Source organism: Phascolarctos cinereus, unplaced genomic scaffold, assembly GCF_003287225.1.
Source record: "Phascolarctos cinereus isolate Bilbo 61053 unplaced genomic scaffold, phaCin_HiC Scaffold_726;HRSCAF=1367, whole genome shotgun sequence".
Taxonomy (NCBI): Eukaryota; Metazoa; Chordata; class Mammalia; order Diprotodontia; family Phascolarctidae; genus Phascolarctos; species Phascolarctos cinereus.
Window position 1 is genome coordinate 286,750,330 of NW_027556098.1, and position 7,082 is coordinate 286,757,411.

General features: G+C 42.8%; 1 pseudogene; it reads right to left on the reverse strand.

The window, feature by feature from the left end:
- Positions 1–3,293: 3,293 nt before the first annotated feature.
- Positions 3,294–5,648, reverse strand: LOC110201706 (death domain-associated protein 6 pseudogene; annotated as a pseudogene).
- Between the last annotated feature and the right edge of the window lie 1,434 nt (positions 5,649–7,082).

Below are 7,082 nucleotides of genomic sequence, written 5' to 3' on the forward strand. Positions count from 1 at the left end.
CAAGCAAGTCCTTCTGGAGTAAGCTGAATTTAGGGCTCAATCTTTAAGGAAGTCAAGGAAATTAAAATATAGAACTGAGGGGAAAGAGCATTCCAGGCATGAAAGAAAGTATAAATGCATGGAAGTGGTAGACTGTATTTGATTTAAGAGATCACAAGTAGGCCAGTGTAGATTGTGTGGAGGAGAGGAAGATGTATTGATTGACTTGGAGTAGACCATCAGTACTTAGAGCCATAGGAAGGCCCAGGAAATAAAGAGCTTTAAATGACAGAAAAAATGAATTTATAGATGATCCTAGAAGGAGCAGGGATCCATTGAAATTCATGGGGGATAGGTAGAAAAAGTACCTTGGCAGCTGAGTGGAAGATGGGTTGGAGTAGTGAGAGACTTGAAGCAGGGAGAAGAGTTAAAAGACTATTGCAAAAGTTTGGGTGAAAGATGCTGAGGGCCTGAACCAGAGAATGTATTCAGAGATGCAAAGAAAGCAAAACTGACAAGCCGTAACAATAGATTAAATATATGGGATAAGTGAGAGAAGTGGGAGTTGAGGACGACACAGAGATTTCAAGCATGAGTGACTAGGAAGATGGTGATGTCCTCAACAGTGATACAGAGAAGAAATGAATAATAACAGCTAGCACTTAGATAAATAATGTTAATATTTGCAAAGGTTTCATATCTAAATGATAGATTATGGATTAGAACTCAAGTCTTTTGATTCTAAGATCAAGACTCTTTGCGGGGAAGGTGGCCTAGCAATTCCAGATGTTAAATTGTATTATAAAGCAGCAATCATCAAAACTGCTTGGTCCTGGCTAAGAAATAGGGAGGTGGATCAGTGGAATAGGTTAAATATGCAAAGACACAGTAGTCAATGACTATAGTAATATATTATTTGATAAACCCAAAGACCCCACTCTTCGAAAAAAACTGCTGGGAAAACTGGAAAAGAGTATGGCAGAAACTAGGCATAGACCCAAATCTCATACCACATACCAAAATAAAGTCAAAATGGGTTCATGACTTAGATATAAAGGCTGATACCATAAGTAAACTGGGAGAACAAGGAATAGTTTACCTATGAGATCTATGGAGAACAGAAGAATTCATGACCAAACAGCAGATAGAGAACATTATGAAAAGCAAAATGGATAATTTTGATTACATTAAATTGAAAAGTTTTTGCACAAACAAAGCCAATGCAACTAAGATTAGAAGGAAGGTAGAAAATTGGGAAAGAATTTTTACAAGCAGTCTCTCTGATAAAGGCCTCATTTCTAAAATATGTAGAGAATTAAGACAAATGTATAAGAACACAAACCATTCCCCAATTGATAAATGGTCAAAGGATATGAACAGACAGTTCTCAGATGAAGAAATGAAAGCCATCTATAGTCATATGAAAAAATGCTCTAAATAGTTATTGATTAGAGAAATGCAAATCAAAACAACTCTGAGGTACCACATCACACCTATCAGATTGGCCAAAATGACAAAACAGGAAAATGATAAATGTTGGAGAAGATGTGGGAAAATTGGAACACTAATACATTGTTGGTGGAGTTGTGAAATGATCCAACCGTTCTGGAGAACAATTTGGAACTATGCCCAAAGGGCTACAAAAATGTGCATACTCTTTGATCCAGCAATAGCACTTCTAAGGCTGCATCCCAAAGAGATCAAACAAATGGGAAAAGGACCCACATGTACAAAAATATTCATAGCAGCTCTTTTTGTGGTGGCAAAGAATTGGAAATTGAGAGGATGCCCATCAATTGGGGAATGGCTGAGCAAGTTGTGGTATATGAATATAATGGAATACTATTGTGCTATAAGAAACGATGAACAGGCTGACTTCAGAAAAACCTGGAAAGACTTATATGATCTGATGCTGTGTGAAGTGAGCAGAACCAAGAGGACTCCGTACACAATAACAGCTACCTTATGCAAAGACTAATATTGTTAAACTGAATGCTTCTCAGCATTACAAGGATCTAAGACATCTCCAGAGGCCTCAGGATGAAAAATGCTGTCCACATCCAAAGAAAGAACTGTGGAAGTGGAATCTCTATCACTTATTTTTACCTTCTGTTGAGTTTTGTTTCATCTTTCTGATGGTTCCTCCCATTGGTTTTAATTTTTACTTACAACTTCACTAATGTGAAAATATGTTTCATGGGTATGTAAATGTAAAGTCTATATCAGATTGTGTGCCGTCTTGGGTGGGTGGGGGGATGAAGGGGGAGAAAAATTTTCAACTCAAAAGCATATGGAAGTGATTGTTGATAAATCAAAACAAATTAATAATTTTTTTTTTGAAGACTCTTTGCACACACATCCTTAATTGAAAGAAGGAAGGCTACATTCTCAAGTGATGATGTCTTTTTTTTGGGGGGGCTAAAAAATTTAAAAGAAAACTAGAATTCTAGTTATATATCTGTGAGAGTTTGAGTAGTGTCCTTCTGGCAGGCAAGCAGGACTCAACTTCTTCCTCTCTCAGGTAGGCCACCCAGATGCCATGAAGGGCATGGAGGGACCTGGTCAGAAATAGGTTACTTATGACCACCCTTTATATTCCACTTCCCATAGCCCCCTCCCAACCTTCCTGCCAATGCTCCCTTCCTCTTTTCCACTCTTGGCTACAGAGTGACTGCTGTTGCAGGGTAGAAACCAGAATCTTTTTGGACCCTTAAGCTCCCTTTCCCCTTCCCATTGGGGGTGGTCACTCCTGCCGGAGCAGATAACCACTCTCAGGCCTTGCCATCCGCCCTGCAAATAAACTGTTCTACACGTTGGATCTTCCTTAGTTAGAAGGTGAGCTCTTCTAGTGTTCATCTTCTTCAGAAGCACTGTTTTCTTTATCTGTATTCCCCAGTGCTTAGTAACAGTGCTTAGCACATGGTAAATGTTTAACAAACATGTTTTTTACGTTGTTGCTCATGTGGCCTGGAGCTGAAGTATTCTTCCTACTATACCACACTGCCTTTTACTTTGTCCTGCTTTTGTTTAGGAATAAAACACATTAAAAAAAATGCTGTTGTAAGAATGGTGGGGGGAGACAGAGACTGCTGGTTAGAGGACTGTTAGGATTCTGATAACATTGGTGCAAATTTATTTTCTCCTACATTGTTTCTTCTCAGCTCCTCAGTTATATTTTTAGAGTGGTGGACAATATTTTTTTTACAGTAAGAAAAGAACTTTATTTAGTTTCATTTTTATAGCTTTAAGGTTTTTATTATTTTCAAAACACCAACAAAAAAGGTACAGCTCAGCTTCCCCCCCCCCAAATAAAAACAAACAAAAACTTGGGAAGTGAGGGCTGGGAAAGCCAGACAGCTAGTCAGAGTCTGAGAGGATGATGATCTCTTCAGGGTCACATTGGGTTGCTACACTCATCTTGCAGGCTGCAGGCCTGGGAGCTTGTGGTCTAGGGGGCCTGGATGGTGGAGGGCTACATCTAGAGCTGGTGACCAAGCCATGGCTGGGCGAATCTGTTCGAGTGGAAGAGTCGGCAACTGGAACCAGGGAAGAAGCCAAGGGGGAGGGGACATTGGGGAAATGACACCTCTTCCCATTCTCTTGTTCATCTGCAGCTTGCACATCAATGCAGCTGGGGAAATAGAAACTGTGCCCAGTTAGTTCTGCTTCTGTCATGTCTTCCTTCTGAGACTTCTTGAGGGGGGGGACTAGGAACCCTCAGGGTGTTAGGAGAAACTCCACCATTGAAGGAAGTAGAGGTAACAGTGGCTGCCCCATTCTCCAGGAGGCTGATGGGGAGGGGAGGTACTGGGAAATTCTTGGGAGAAGGGAGGTCCCTATCCTCAGGAGAGGGGACTGTGTCCAAAGGTAAGGCTTCAATCACCAACTCAAACAGTAGGGAGGCTGGGCTTTCAACATCTTGGAATAACTCTTCTGATGGGAGCTGTTCCACACTGTCTTCATTCTCAAGGCAAGTGGGAACAGGTTTCTTCCTTTGAGGTAGGGAGTATGACCCTGACATTCCTGCTTCATCATCCTCCATTGAAGAGCTGCTGCTATTGCTCCCTTGTTCAGGCTCCAGCTCCTGCTCAGCAGTCCTCTGTGATGGAGACTGAGAAGCTACATATTTCTTACCTGGCTCATCTTCCTCCCCTAGGCCTTCCTGGCTCTCTTCCATCTCTTCCTCTGAATCTGTCAGCTCCTCATCTTCATCTTCTTCATCATCTTCTTCCTCTTTCTTTTCTTCATCATCATCTTCTTCTTCTTCATCTTCATCCTCATCTGTCTCAGTTTTGGAAGGGGGACAGAATGTGGACTTTTTCCCACTAGGGCCCTCTCCCAAGTCTGTGAATGCTGTTGGAAGGTCTTCATTGTGAGGAGTTTCCTTGGGAAAAACAGGCTTTCCTTCTCTGTCTCTCACCCTCTTCGCTCTCATCTTGCATCATTGCATATTTGGAGATCACTTCATCCAGCCGACTGAGAGCCAAGTTTCTGTTCTCCCGAAGCCTTCGGGCCAGGACAGGGTCTGACAATGCAGGGTCAACACCTGGCCTATAGTTATCTGTGAGGTGACAGCCAAAGTTGTAGACAAGGTCAAGATGGCGCCGCTCCTGTAACTTGATGCCAACATCCCGAAAGGCATCCTGAGCAAGGAGCTGGAGCTGTCGCCTTGGGAGGCAGAGGCCATGTCTCGTGGCTGCCTTTTCCACAGCTCGAAGGACATCCCCGTAATCAGGAAAGGTGTCTGGGCCAGGCCTGTTGATGAGACTCTCCACACGGCGATTGACCTCCGGGTATCGAGTGCCCCGATAGGGTATACGCTGCTCAGTCACATGGCCTGTCAGTGAACTACATGATTTTAACTCACATAGACGCCCAGAGAGTCCTAGCAGCTTACCGTTTCAGCCGCCCCTCCTACAAATATGCAGAGTCCAGGTCACCTAGCTCAGAGAGGTCCAGCTCCTTTTCCTGAAGTCGTTTTATCTCTCCCACATACAATGCCAGCAGCTGCTGTAAGCGCTGGATCTGTCTCCGTGAACTTCAGGGTCGTGGGGAGCCAGAAGCATTTTCTTCATTTGGGACAGGGTTAGAGGAAGGATTGGCAGGAGGTGCATCCCTAGGAGGTTCAGTGGAAGCAGTGGTCAGGGGCACCTTTCTCTTGATCGAGTGGGCTTTAAGCAATGTACAAAGCTCATTAATGAAGACATAGGGCTTGGTAGGCCGAGTTTGAGCACGGTAGAGGACACGAGAGAGAACATTTCGGAGCTCAGCTGAGGCCAGGAACGTAGGGCGAGCACGTTGCCTTCGGTTACAGAGGTATGGGAGACCTCAGGGTGTTCTCCAGTTTGCTTCTTACACAGTTCAAGAAACTCTTCAAACAGCTTCTCATTCTCCAGGTGGTAGCATTTCTTGCTGCCCCCACTGCTGCTGCTGCCTTCCCCACTGGACTGGAGGGATTCAGAGGCTGCTGCCCGGGTTTGGGCCTGATTTGGGGGTGGATAGGAAGGTCTGGCTGGGCAGCTGCTTCATCCTCATCCTCATCATCCAGCACGATAATGCTGTTAGCGGCAGCCATGGGGGGAGCGAAGCCCCTGGTGGGGGTGTTGGGGATTTCCGGAATCCTCAGAAACAGTCCCTACTCCGCGGCCGCCGCCTCCACCGTCGCTGTCCGTCCCTCAGCCCCCTTACCCCGCCCCCCTCCCGCTCCCTCCCCCTCAACTCTCCCTCTCCCTCTTCCTCTCTCTCTCTCTCTCTCTCTCTCTCTCTCTCTCTCTCTCTCTCTCTCTCTCTCTCTCTCTCTCTCTCAGTGGTGGACAATATTACAAAAAAGAGTGACATGCATTTTCTAGTAACACAAAATGCTTGAGCTCGAAGTCCGGAGACCTGGCTTTAAATTCTGAGTCTGTACCTTGCTAGTCATGTGAATGATTTATTTCACTTTAGTGAATGTCAGTTTTCTCAACTGTAAACTAGGGAATATAATTCTTATACTATACACACTGCTTATTATGAAGAAAGTATTTTTTTCTTTAATCTTAGAGCTCTTTCATCCCTCCTACTTTCTGTCTGTCTCTCTCTCTCCTGTTCCTCTATCTCTTATCATCAAATTATCATTTATACTTCATCATACCTCCATTTGACCCTACACATAGTAGGACTTAATAAACATTTGGTTCATTGGAAATGAGTAAATTACCTTTAAAAAGTCAACTTCAGGAGATTTTTTAAAAAGACAGAGAAATAAAAATGGGTAGATGAAGTTTGCAGCAGAAGTTTTAAAACCTGCTGGGACTATTCACTTCTGAAAAGAAGTCTTTTTTTTTTCTCAATGCAAATGACTTATTGATTAAAAGGTAGAGCAAGAAACAAGAGTGAATACCATAGAGAGGAATAATCGAGATCTAATCTAAATTAGTAACTTAGGTATCTCAAGAAACATATATAGATTGAGAGTCAAAATAAAGAGGGCTAGGGAAAAGAGGAGAAAGAACAATGAGTCTTTTTTATTACCATCTTTTCTGCTTCTCTCCTGGAAAATTAAAGCTTATATCTGAAAGGTAGATTTTTATTTTTCCACTAGGGAGCAGGAGGCTGCTTTTAGTCCAGGTTTCGCTTTAGTCATGGCAGCAAGATATATGGCTGGTTTGATGGTTTGACAGAAATTGAATCAGCTAAAATATTTTCTTGGCCAATGACATGATTGATTTGACCATTCCAATGAATTAACATCTGTATGTTTGTATGTAGCCTAAATCTAGATAATACACGAAGGATGTCTTTTTGCTCAGATATTCAATTCAATTTGATGCACAAACCCCTCTATGGTGAAAAAAAATAAAGACACTAATGAAAATGATGGTTTTTTGGAGGCCTTTCTTATTGGCCCAAAATGTATTCCCTTACTACCCCACAAAACAAACTAGCAATCAAACAACAACAACAACAGAATCTATATGGCCATATGGAGTTGAGTCATCTAGCATGGGTGTATTCAGGGTTGAAGAATCCCAAACAATGTTTGTTAAATGCTTAGGCTATCTCTAAAGGGGAGCCCCTTTTAAAAATCCTTCTTAGGCATGTGTAAATGAAACCTATATACCATC